This window comes from Pteropus alecto, unplaced genomic scaffold (assembly GCF_000325575.1).
Source record: "Pteropus alecto unplaced genomic scaffold, ASM32557v1 scaffold131, whole genome shotgun sequence".
Taxonomy (NCBI): domain Eukaryota; kingdom Metazoa; phylum Chordata; class Mammalia; order Chiroptera; family Pteropodidae; genus Pteropus; species Pteropus alecto.
In genome coordinates this window covers 2,067,285-2,080,310 of record NW_006434709.1, presented here as the reverse complement: position 1 = coordinate 2,080,310, position 13,026 = coordinate 2,067,285, and the positions used below count along the sequence as shown (strand labels likewise).

The window sequence follows — 13,026 nt, the reverse complement described above, 5'->3', positions numbered from 1 at the left end:
TGCCGTTTATTGTTGCGCTCTCAGGCATGGAGACACCCTAGGGACAAGTGCATACCTTAACAAGTGCCCAGGGCCCTGCCCTGAAACAGCGTGCATTTCCCAGTCTGGAAAAACTTGATCTAATGGTGAGGAAGAGACAACTCATACTGACCTAAGTCCTTAGTCTTCCCTTCTCTGCATTCTCCTCTACAGCAGTGCCTTGAGATGAAAGATGCCTCCTGGTACAGCCATCTCAAGGGGAAGAAGGGTTACAGGGCAACAGGAAACAAAAAAAAACATTGGTCAGGAAATCAAAATATTATCCCTGCACGTACATCACGTCTGAGAGCTGGGTTAATGAGTCGGCTCCCCAGAGAGAGCTGATCCACTCTTTGTATGTTAATGAGTTAGGTCTTAAGCCAGGCAAGGCTGAGGGCCAAACTAAGCTCTAAGGTAAGTTGACTCCATGGCTATCTCTATGTGTGGCCAGCCTGTCTTGCCATGGTGACCCCATTCTGTCTCCCTTCATGTACTTCTAGAAAGTCACGTATCCCTAGATTGTTCAAGGGCCCAAAAGGAAGAGATGGTGTGGTTAGTTAGGGACCAGAGATGGGGGACTCACCCTTGCCCCTCCCTTCCTTCAAACCCTGTTTTACTGCATCACAAAACGCCTCCATTTAGAGGCACTTCCAGACCACTGCCTTGGAGAGAAAACCCACAGCCTTCTATACATTCAGAAAATGATACTTATGTATGAAGCCAGTGCTGAGGATGCCTTCAGTTAAAAAAAGTTCAGAGACCAATCTGCCACACTCATGTAAGGCCAGATTCTACACGTGGGTGTTCCCTGCCTCCCCCACTCATTGGAAGTCCAGCATTAAAAGAAACAAACACAGATCCCTTACTTTAGTCAGACAAAGAATGAGAAATGATTCTTTCCTGACTCAGAGGAGCCCAGTACGCACACACTGGCAACCACATGAGCCAAAAAAGGAGTGGAGCCAGAAAGCACCTGCTGGCCTCATTTGGTGTCCTGTCCAACGGTAGTCGCCCGGTATCTTTAGAGCCCACCTCTTCCCCATGAGCGTTCATTCCTGTTTGGTGGTTGTAGTCACCCTCTGCCCCTCCAGGACCATGTTCCTGTGACTCCTTGAGCTTTGTGAAAAGAGTGAGAAAGCTAAGGGCTCTTTACTTATCAACACTGGCCTTTTCCTATCAGCAGCATTTATATTATTAGGTATCTTCTTCTGAAAAATCCTCTTTTCCTTTTTTGGATATATTTTCTCTCTCCCGATTCATTAATTCATTTGTTTATTCCCTCAATCAGCAAACATATGTCAAGTGCCTGTTGTATGCTAGGCATAGTGATAGATGCAGGGGACGTAAGAGTAAGATACCTGGTTTCTGTCTTCAGGTTTGTCACAAAGGATCTCCCCTTTCCCTGGCTACTTCTCCATCTTCTCGCTTCCTCCTCTTCTTCCTCTCAGTTGTCAAAGGTGACATCTCATAAGGCTTTTTCCTTTGGTCTTTTCTTCTGCATGTCTTTACTCTCATAACTCCAATACCACCACAGTGCAAAATTCCCTTAAATCCAAATCCCAATTTAAAACTGATTTTCCAATAACTGACCAGTTATTTCTACCTAGATATTCTACTAGCAACTCAATTTATAAAGTCTCCCCCAACAAAAAAACAACTTTCCAACTTCTCATCACCCTCACCCCATCCTGCCTCACTCTTCCTCCTAACCTATGTCAACAAAACAGTCTAAAAATTTTTTTCTTTTAAATTTATTGGGATGACATTGATTACTAAAACCATATAGGTTTCAAGTATACAATTCAATAATATGTCATATGTGTATTGCATTGTGTGTTCACCACCCAAAGTTAATTTCCTTCTGTCATTATATATTTGACCCTCTCTGTCCCTATCTACCTCCTCCCTCCCCCCTGGTAACCACTAAACTATTGTCCGTGTCCATGAGTCTCTGTTTGTCATGTTGGTTTGTTGCTTTCAGTTTTCTATTCTATATGAGTGAAATCATATGGTTCTTAACCTTTTCTGGCTTATTTTGCTTATCATGATAATCTCAACTTCCACTCATGTTGTCTCATCTTTTATTATAGCTGAGTAATATTCCATTGTACATACATACCACATCTTCTTTATCCAATCATCTATTGAAGGACACTTCGGTTATTTCCATGCCTTGGCCACTAAGAATAATACTGCTATGAACATCAGGGTGCATATATCTTCATGAATAAATGTTTTCAATTTTTTTGGGTAGATATGCAGGAGGATTGTTGGGTCGTATGGTAATTCTATTTTTAATTTTTTGAGGAAACTCCATACTATTTTCCATTGTGGCTGTACCAATTTACAGTCCCACCAGGAGTGTATGAGTGTTCCTTTTCCCCCACAACCTCTCCAATACTTGTTATTGCTTGTCCTGTTGATTATAGCCATTCTTACAGGTGTGAAGTGGTATCTCATTGTGGTTTTGATCTGCATTTCCCTAATGGCTAGTAAAGTTGAGCGTTTTTTCATGTCTGTTGGCCATTTATATGTCTTTTTGGGAGAAATGTCTGTTCAGGTCTTCTGTCCATTTTTTTAATTGGATTGTTTGTTTTTTTATCATTGAGTAGTAAGAGTTCTTTGTACATTTTGGATATGAGGCCCTCATCAGAGGTGTTGTTTACAAATATCTGCTCCCATTCAGATGGTTGCTTCTTTGTCTTGTTGATGGTTTCTTTTGCTGTGTAGAAGCTTTTCAGTTTGATATAGTCTCATTCATTTATTTTCATTTTTACTTTGCTTGCCTTTGAGGTCAAATTCATAAAATCCTCTCTAAATCCAAGGTCCATGAGTTTGGTACCTATGTTTTCTTCTATGCTATTAATTGTTTCAGGTCTATATTCTTTGATCCATTTTGAGTTAATTTTGGTGTATGGTGATAGATAGCAGTCTAGTTTTATGAAACACTTTTTCCCCAAGTATCCAGGATAAAAAATTTGGTTTGACACCTTACCCATGCTTTTGCCCTTCCACAGCCAATCAACAGTCAACTTCTATAGATTCTATAGCCTTGCTGCGTCCCACATATGTCTCATTTCCATCCCCACTATCCCTCTGGCTGAGTCTCTCCCGGTCTGCTAGTTTCCTATCTGGTTCCTATGGTTCTAATTTATTTTTTCTTTTTAATGCAGAGCTCCTAGCATGCCTTTTTCTTGCTTTTTCTTGCCTCAAAAGTCTTCAGGGGTTCACTATCACCAGATAGAATGCAGAATCTCAACCTGACAACCAAGGCTTCATTAAAACAACTCTGTCCTTCCCCACATTTTCTATTTTTCCTGAGCAGTCCCTGAGCTTCTGCCAAACTGAACCACTATTTTCTCCTTCTTTACTCATGCTATTTGTTCCACGTAACATGCTTCTCTAACTCCTATTTGTCCTGGTCCAAATTAAAGCCAAACTCAAATCTTTTCTATTCCATGAAGCCTTTCTCTTCTCACCAATAGTTGGAATTTTTTTCTTCTCTAAAGAACATCAGCCCTCGATATACACATATCTTGTTTTGTCTTACCTCTCCTAGTAAATCGTAAACATGAGGGTAAGGAGAGTTGATTTCCCATGGCTGCATCTTCCAGAACCTAGCACAGAGCTTTATGTAGAGTAGCAACAAAATTAAGTAAAAAGAACAAGATCTTAGACTGAGAAGCCCTGGTTAATGGAGGCCTGAATATAGTCAGTCATAAGAGTTAATGGTATGAGTGGGACTGGACAGGCACTGAATACCAGGTCCTGAATGACAAAAATTTCCATGAGTTCTTTAAATAATTTATTATTTTATGTGTTTGTGATATGTTGGGTCCTCTAAAGTATAGCTTTCAGAGCAGAGGACTCTCTTGCTTGGGTTTGAGTCTTAAAGATAGCAATCTAGTAGGCAGGCAAAGCCAGAAAGAGAGACTTCGTTGCTTTTTCTTTTTCTTAGCACTGATGTAACTAATTTCAAATCTAGAAGCAAAGGCAATTGATAGAAATTGCCTTTTTTTTTTTTTGCTAGAAAATCAAATTATAAAATCTTGTAAAAGTTTCTAAACCAATAGCCTGATTATACTTAATGTAGTAATTCTAGAGTTAGTCTTTTAAACTCAAGTCTAGAACAAGGAAAGAATGGGCACTATTTGAAAACATTGTTCTAGAAATTCTAGTCACTAAAGTAAGACAAGAAAAAGAAATATGAACTCTGGATGTTTGAAAGACAAAACTATGATTATTTCAGATGAGATGCTACTTTATCTAAAAAGACAAATTATCTAAATAGGCAAATTCGTAATTATGTATATCGCAATTACAAAACGGTTAAAAAATATACACAAAATGATAGATTTTCTATACACCAATAATATATAGTTAGAAAATATAATAGCAAACAAAACATTATATGAGAAACATGCAGAGCCTTTGTGAGGAAAACTACCAGACTTTACCGAAAGGCCTAAAAGAATAACTAGAGAAACATTTTGATTTACCTGGAAAAAGAAATATTATTCGTGTGTGTGTGTGTGTGTGTGTGTGTGTGTGTGTGTGTGTGTGTCTGTGTCTGTAACACCACCAAGCAACTCTCTAATTCTCAACAGACACTGACTGGGTGTCCTACAATTTAACTCAATTCTGATACTATTCTACCTAGAGACAACATCAGATTGCACAGGTGAAGGGCTCAGTCCCACAAGACTGCTCCCACTTCAGACGGCAATCCCAAGTTCAGGTCATTACCTGTACTTCTGACTAGTTGGTTATAAATTAGAATTCCCTAGGATCCCCTCCTCGGGTTCAATTAATTTATATCACAATTATAAAGAGTCCATTTTTCCTTGTGGTAAATTTAAAGATGATCCCCCTCAAAAATATCCATGTCCTAATCTCCAGAATCTATAAATATTACCTTATTGGAAAAAAGGGTCTTTGCAAGTGTGATTAAATTAAGGATTTTGAGATGAGGGGATTGACCTGGATTATTGAAGTGGGCCCTAAATTCCATTACAGGTGCCCTTATAACAGAGAGGCGGAGGGAGGTTTGACACACACAGAAGAGGGGATAATGTGATCATGGAGATTGGAGTGATGCAACCACAAGTCAAGGAATGCTAGCAGCCACCAGAAACTGAAAAAGACAATGAATGGATTCTCTTCTAGAGTCCCCAGATGGAGCACGACATTGCTAGAGCTTGATTTCAGCTCAGTGACATTGATTTCAAACTTCTGTGGTTTAAAGCCACCAAGTTTGTGGTAATTGGTTATAGCAGCTGTAAGAAACTAACACATCCCCAAATGGAAGTATAAATTAATGACAATTCAATTTTACATTTCAATTTCATTTTTCTAGAATTTGGTAAAATTATTCTAAAATTCTGAAAGAATAAGCACATAAGAACAGCTGAGACTTATACTCTCAAAAAAAAAAAAAGAACTATAATGAAAAAAGACTTGTACCACTAGATATATAACTGTATTTTAATGAAATCGTGATTACTATATAACAATAGAGAAGCCAGTTCACAGAATAAAGTCCAAAAACCAAATCTGTTTGTACATACATAAGGATTTAAAATGTAAATATTGCATTTCAAATTGGTGGGGTAAGGATGGTTTATTCAATAAAAGATGTTGGGCAAGTTACTAACCATTTGTAAAAAAAATTAATTTAGATTACTTACCTCATACTATGTATCAAAATTAATTCTAGAGATTAAATATTTATGTATAGAAACGTCTTCCCACATAGAATTGATAAATCACTATATATCCATAAGGTGAAAAACTATGAAGTCATTTAAAACATTGAGAATATTTTATGACAAGAAGAGATGATTATAATAGTTACCTGAAGAAGGCAGATTACGAAATAGCATATACAATATCACTCCATTCAGAATTGTCTGTTATATGCACATTTGATGAGAGAAATAACTAGGAAGACACAGATCAAAAGTTAATAGTAATTTTTTTGAGTGGTAAGATTATAGGCAATTTATACTTTCTTCTTTTTGCTTATTTAGCTTTTTAAAAATATTAAACATCTATTGCTTCTAAAAAAATTAAAATGTATTTAAATTTATATAATTACTCTATTTCAGTAGGAGCAATCAAAGTAGCTTCTTTTTCAAAAATTCTAATATGCCCAGTTGTAAGGTATATTGTTTTTACTATCTCTCAAGTTCTTTGTATACTGTATTATTTAATCTTTCACAGCAATGTTATGGTATAGGTAATAAAAATATAAAATAATCCTTGTTTTACTAATGAGGCAATGAAGGCCCAAAATCAATCACCTAGTAAGCATCAGGACTGGGTTTTGAAGGCACATCGGTCTTTAAAGTTCATGCCCTTGTCTGTCATACCAAAGACTGGAAATAACCTAAATGTCTCTCAGTGGGAACTAGTTAAATTACAGCACATACAAACATTGTAAAACTCTGCACTTTAAAAATAAAAATGAAAAGAAGTACAAATTAGTAGTTGATAGTTGGGCACAGGGATAGGGAGAATGGCAGAGGGAATGCAGTTAGCATTAATATGATGGCTAAGTGGAGGGCTAGGGGAGGAAGGGAACAATTGGGGGATTGCTTTATGAACATTATAGATGTCTAACCAATGTACTGTATACTTGAAACTAATTTAAATAAATAAATTTATTAAAAAATAAAATAAAACAAAAGTGAGAATGCTCTATGTTGATAAGGAAATGTTTCCTAGATATAATGTTAAGGGGGAAAAAAAAAACCAAGGTGTAGAACGTATGTACAGCATGACATTTATGTTAAAAGAGTAAACAATATATATTTGTTATATGCATAAAAACAACATTAGAAGGATAAACCAAAACCTAATAACAGGGTTATGTATTTGGGGTGGGAGAAATGAGCAGATGGGGCACAGGAGAGAGACTTTTCACTATATACCTTTTAATGTATTTTTTTAGTTTTGAGTCATGTAATTGAATTACCTATTCAAAAAAGTAAATACATATAAATATTTTAAGGGCAAAATAAAGTAAAATAAAACAAAACTCCTGTCCTTTCCACTCTTCCACATGCCTGAGACATCCTTGGAGGGCAGTCTGCGTCCCCTTTTCAACGAGTTACACAGGGCAGCAGGCCTCTGGACTCCAGTGGCTCTAACAACAGTGTCAGCACACAGACCAGGGAAGGTTGCTCTGCCAGCAAGCAGAGCCAGGCCAAGCACACCCTCTTCCCTTATCCTTGACTTAGAAAAACAAAACCAATAGGCAAATCCGTTCGTCAGCATTTCTGAAGCCAGCTGTTAACCAATCCTCTTCCTGCCCTTTAGACTCCTTTCCTTCCTTTTTCCAAAAAACCTGGAAAGCTCTGCAAAACTTTGCAAAATGCCTTACTAGCTTTGGCTGCCTTTTTTTTTTCTCCTTTGGCCCGTGTCATCCTTTCAGGCAAGGACAGCAGTCTGACTTCCTGCCAGCTTGCCTGCTGGGTTCATAGCAGTGTCTTAAAACAAAACAAAACAACAACAACAAAAAAAACCTCTGTATTTTCCTAAACCTAAAAACCTCAAGTTAGGGGTCATTTTGTTCAACTTCTCACCCAAAGTAGAACATCCCAGTTGTAGCAGGGTAAATGTATTTGGCTTTAAAACACATTCCCTTGGTTTCACTTTGTTCATCCAATCAACTCTGAGTGACAGCTCTCATAAAATACCACCTCTTGCTAAGAATCCCACGGGACAGGTCTATTTGTGTGTGGAGTCTAGCAGCACAGAGAGCCCAGTAAATTTCCATTTAGTAATTCAGTGACTGTTAATCAACAACCAAAATGTATCCCTGGCCATCTGAGGCCTTGTGCCGGGTACAGAAACAAACATGAGTCCCAGATTCTGCCCCCAATCTCTAACAACTCTGTTAGGATACCTTTGGCTCATAAATATCTCTAGACTCATTTATTTTGTTCTTTTGTTTGTTTGTTTTGGCTCTTAGGCGTTTAATTGGTAAGTTTTATTTTTTTCATTCATTTTGTTCTTCAAATCTATTTGCAAAGGACCCACTATATCACTGAGTTGTGGATATTTTCATGGTTAGCTGTGTGTCAGAAATATGCTTTATAGGAATGGCCTTCTCTCTCCTCTCCCTCTTTAAGGTTTTGGGATAATAGTTTTTATATTGCAAAGATCACAGCCAGGATTCAAACTCTAGGTAATGTAATCCACTTAAGATTTACTAACCTTTCAGGGTGTTAATTTAGGCATAAGAGTGTCATAGCTTTCAGCTTTCATTAGCTAGAATTCCTTGGCTAATGTGCAGGTAATTTGAGAGGTATGCCAGGTGTGTTCAATGAAAGGTTTTACTCAAATTAACCAGTCATTCTCAGCAATGATGAGCTTGATAAGGTGTCTAGCACCTTACAATATACCTCCTCCAAGAATACTGGGCCAGAACACGGCCATCAAACGTTGTTAAATTTGTTGGGAACCCAGAGCAAAAGGTCCCATGGAGACTGCATGTCCATTCTCTATTACATACTTACAGCATCACCAGGAATGAAACTGCGAGATTCATTCTGTACTGGCTTATTCTCAGAGGAAAACCTCGACCAGGCTGAGAATTATGAACACCATAGACTTTAAGAAGCAGCGAGATGCTATCACACCATTGTGGCTTCCACATATCCATACAAAATACACCAGCAGGAAGAAGGTGTTATGTTACTCAGGTTTCTGTTACTCAGGTTTCCTGTCAGGACATCCTGGACTGAAACACAGTTCTGTCACTGAAAAATATAAGATAAATGACAGATGGGAAAACTGCCAGATCATGTCCTTGAATATCTCAGAAATCTGTCAGCTTGCAAAGGAGAGCTCAAAAGCTGGTATGAAAATCTCCCATTCCCATTAACGACAGCTAGTTTTTCTTCCAGGTAAAGAGGAATGGGACATGGGGCCCTGGAGAAGGCTCCATGCACAGATTCTTAGCGGACAAGGCCCTGTCTTAAACAGCCCTGGACCAAACTCAGGGTACAAGCATTACTGCATAAAGTGGCAGGCCCCATTTTGCTTGTGGCTCTGAGGACTGCCTGTGAGTTCTCCAATGTCCAAGGGCTTTGCCATCTAGTGTTTAACAGCATAGACAGGTCAGTTTAGCAAAACAGTATAAGACTATACATTGAACAGTATAAGCTCTCTCCCTGGGGGAACCACAAGGCAAACGAGAATCCATTAAAACAAGGGTATAGGCCAGGGCCCTGTTCTCCAGGCTTATCACACCAAGCTCATCCACTCATTAATTTATTCATTTACTTATTCAACAAACATTTATAGAGCATCTCAGAGGTTTCAAGAACTATGCTAGGTGCTGGGAATGCAAAGGTTCCCTGTCTTTGAGAAGTTTAGCCTAATGGTGGAGAGTCAAGAGAACCAACAGTTATAATAAGGCACGATGGTGGGTGTTTCCACAGAGTGCAACTGCTGTTATCATTGTATCTCTTGCCTTGTTTCACATATGGTGGCACATAGAAAGTTAGGGAAGAGTAAGACCAGAGACTGTGATGCCTGAGTTGAACACCTGAAGAGTAAATAAGAATTAGCCAGGGTAAGTGGGGAAGGAAAGAATGTTCAGGCAGTGGGACCAACATGTGCAAAAGTACAGAGAAGAGAGAGAAAATGTCTCAGTCAGAGCTTCATGTGGTTCAGTGTGGATAGAGGATAAAGGGTGAGAGAGAAGGAGGTGGAAGAGATGAGACAAGGATGGATGGGGAAATTAGAACAAGGTGACCAAGTCTCTTGTTGTCATGCTAAGGTAGGGGCCGAGTCTTAATTTTGTTTTATCCTCCATGAGATTCAGACAATGATGGATACATATCAGTTGCTAATAAACATCTGAAAACAATGAAGAGCCACTAAAGGGTTTTAAGCAGGGGAGTAATGTAACCAGGTATGTAGAGGAAGACTTGAAGAGAGTGAGAACGGAGGCAGAAAGACCAGGTAGGGTACATCTCTCACCAGGCAGTGATCCAGGTGAGAGATGAACATGGGCTGAACTGAGAGAGTGGCAGTGTGGGTGGAGAGAAGTAGATGGATATAAAATCAGCACATTGTATAGGAAAGGGGCTGCCATTTTTAGATCAATGAATATAGATACTTTTATGATTTCTCATGGGCACTGCTGACCGCATGCAGAAAGTATTGGTTAACATGCAGATTCTTCAAAACCACAGACTCAGACTATAAAGCTAGGCAAGATGCCACTTCTAAGGTTCACACAGCTTTTCTTGTGCTTATTCCCACTGCCTCTTCTATGCAGTGGAAGCAAAAAGAGAAAACACTGATTCAGAAAAGAATGACACCAAACTACCTGTAAGTGACCAACCTCCTTCCACACGAACAGGCTGTGTAGGTAAAGGGGCCCCCATCTTTCTCTCTTTAAAGAATGTCTGAAGAACCAACAGAGATCAATTCAAGTTCTTTTTGTGCTGAAGAGGAAGCCGAACTCCAAGAGGTAGAGAGACTTGCCCAAAGACAGAGCTAGAGAGCAGCAAAGACAACCAAGAACACAAGCCCCGCCCCCGACCCCAGCCCCACCGCGCTTCTTCCATTATGAAGCCCTTTAAATTTCCCCCAATCTTATATTAACAGAGGGGAAGCAGAAGGGGGAGGTGGCAGGTGAAGACAGGAATGTAAGTTGAGCCGAGTCAACTAAAAGCCTCCTGCCCCCATTTCTCCAGCTTCAGAGAGAATATCAGTGATCGCTGACTCTATCTTGCACTGACGACTTTTCAGGAGCTGTTATACATTGTTCCAATAGGTACTATCTGTTAACACCAGTATTCATATTGTCCTACATTTGATCTTTCCCTCTTCAACCACAAACTCTACTTCCTTCTACTATTCTGTCCTATTATGCTTATAAGCCGTCAAAATTTCTTCAGAAGGCCATTTTTGTGTCCCAATTTCATATCTGGCACCAGAAGGAGTATGATAAATGTTATAGTTCTGAAACTCTTGGTTCAGAAAATAATGCTGTAGAGGACAAAGTGGGCAGGTTGAGATCCCTCCCTCAACTTCACTACCTCCCGCTTCATTATGCATCTGTGAACAGGGAACCTCCTGAGGAAACACATGTGGTCTCCAAAGATTCCATGGCCACCCCTAGCCCTGTCTCAAGGCCTAACTTCTTCCCCTACCCACCACTCCTCAGTCCCCACCCACTGGGCAGGAAAAGGAGGTGAGAAGGTACTATTTTTGCTCTTTCCTCTTCCCTGTTTTGCTCTATCACATCTGACCAGGTCAACACTTGTCTTAAACCACAGTGTTTATATTTAGGGGCCTACAGTATACAATTCTATTTTACTCTATAATCACATCTGGCTTTTCTGGCTTTCAGAAGAAAATGCTCCAGCCAGAGATCTTAGCTATTTTTCCCCAGGCAGTGAGTCATATTCACAGACAAATTTTATCTCCTGGGTCACAACCTGGTCAGCGCACCCAACTCACAGAAGATGATCAAAGACTCTGTGTACTTTTATCTTTATTATTAAATTGTACATAATTTACTTAAAATTTTGAGGAAAAACACCTTAGCATATCCTCCCACCTCGTCACCTCTCATTTTATCTTTAGAGCACATCTGACATACTATATAGTCCTTCTTCCCTCCATCCTCTTTCTCTTCCTCCTTTCCTCTTCTTTCCTTCCTTCCTTTCATAATCTTTCTCTCTCCTTACTAGAATGTAAGCTTTTGAAGATAGGAATTTTGTTTTGTTCATTTCTGTACCCCCATAAACCAGCTCAGTGCCTAGCACACAGTACTCAATAAATGTTGAATAAACAAACTTTTGGATTGAACAGTTAATTTTTCCTTCCTTTTATTTGGGGCTTACCATTCCCTCTCCTGCCACAACAATGTTTTTTCTTTGGCTTAATGGCTAAAAGGTCAGATGACCATATATCTTACATCAGCTCTAGAGGGGAACTTCACTGATGTGGCAGGGGGTATTTCATAACCATTTGGCAAGTCCTACCCATCTCCTCTGTGGCATCATCCTTTAGCCCTCAGCAGTAATCTCACAGGAAGGTCAACGATAAGACAAAGGTAGTATTTTCCTGGCAAAACTGACTTCCTGCCTCTGCTCCGCCTCATCCTATCCCCTATGAATGAAAAAGGGGTGCTGTAATAAATCATACATTCCTAAATGGACTGTATGGTCATGGTGGGTAGTCACACCTAGGCCTATAGTTTCTTTAGTGAAAGGTTTTTAAGCAAGCCCTGTCCATTGCACTTGTGCACCTAGCTAACACACCTTTGAGATGCCAGAAGGAATACCCCCTCCAAAACATAAGCACTCTTAAGCAGGCACATCATCTAATCCAGTCCCTGCCTTGCTTTCTCCCACCCTCATGCAATTTTCCTTAGTTCCCTCCTTAATTACAACTGCATAAAAGAAGCTGAAAAACCTTTCATTATCTGGAGCATTTAAGACCCTGCTCCCCAACATATGTCATCGGTTTAGCTCAAATAAATTCTTATAAAAATATAGAAATTCTCTACAGGGTTGGATGTTTCTAATGTCGACTCCTCTTCCCCACAGGTCTTCACTAGGCAGTGCTTATCTTGCTGAATTTAAACAAGGACCCAGATCTGAGCCTTACACTTTCTGGCTAGCCCACTGTGAGGGGACTCATCTTGCAAACACCTATTAATCAAGTTCACACAGAAGCTGACAGGTATACACACCAAATGCCAATGTACTGATTCACACCAGGGAATAATGGACATTCTAATGGACTAGAGTGCTTGAATTGGCCTGACTGGTTGATCTTTTCTTCATGAGCTAAAGATTGTTTGGTAAATATGGACTTAGAACAAAAGTCATGTGTCTCATTTATGGCAGGGTCCCTTTTCCCTGCTCCAGGAGCAGTCTGAGCAAGGAAATTATGGAGCTCAAGTCCTCTTAGTCAAGACCTGACCTTCCTTAGGTAGTGCCAGGGTTTACTTCTACATTCCAAGGATGGTCAAAC

The 13,026-nt window shown here is 39.5% G+C and overlaps 1 long non-coding RNA gene across 1 annotated transcript in view; it reads right to left on the bottom strand.

Moving 5' to 3' along the window:
• LOC102889557 overlaps positions 1-220 on the bottom strand; it is a 113,059-nt gene extending 112,839 nt beyond the window's left edge. Inside the window, exon 1 of the long non-coding RNA XR_003045641.1 lies at positions 152-220. This is a non-coding gene — a long non-coding RNA (uncharacterized LOC102889557). The remainder of the gene's footprint in view (positions 1-151) is intronic.
• Positions 221-13,026: the final 12,806 nt, after the last annotated feature.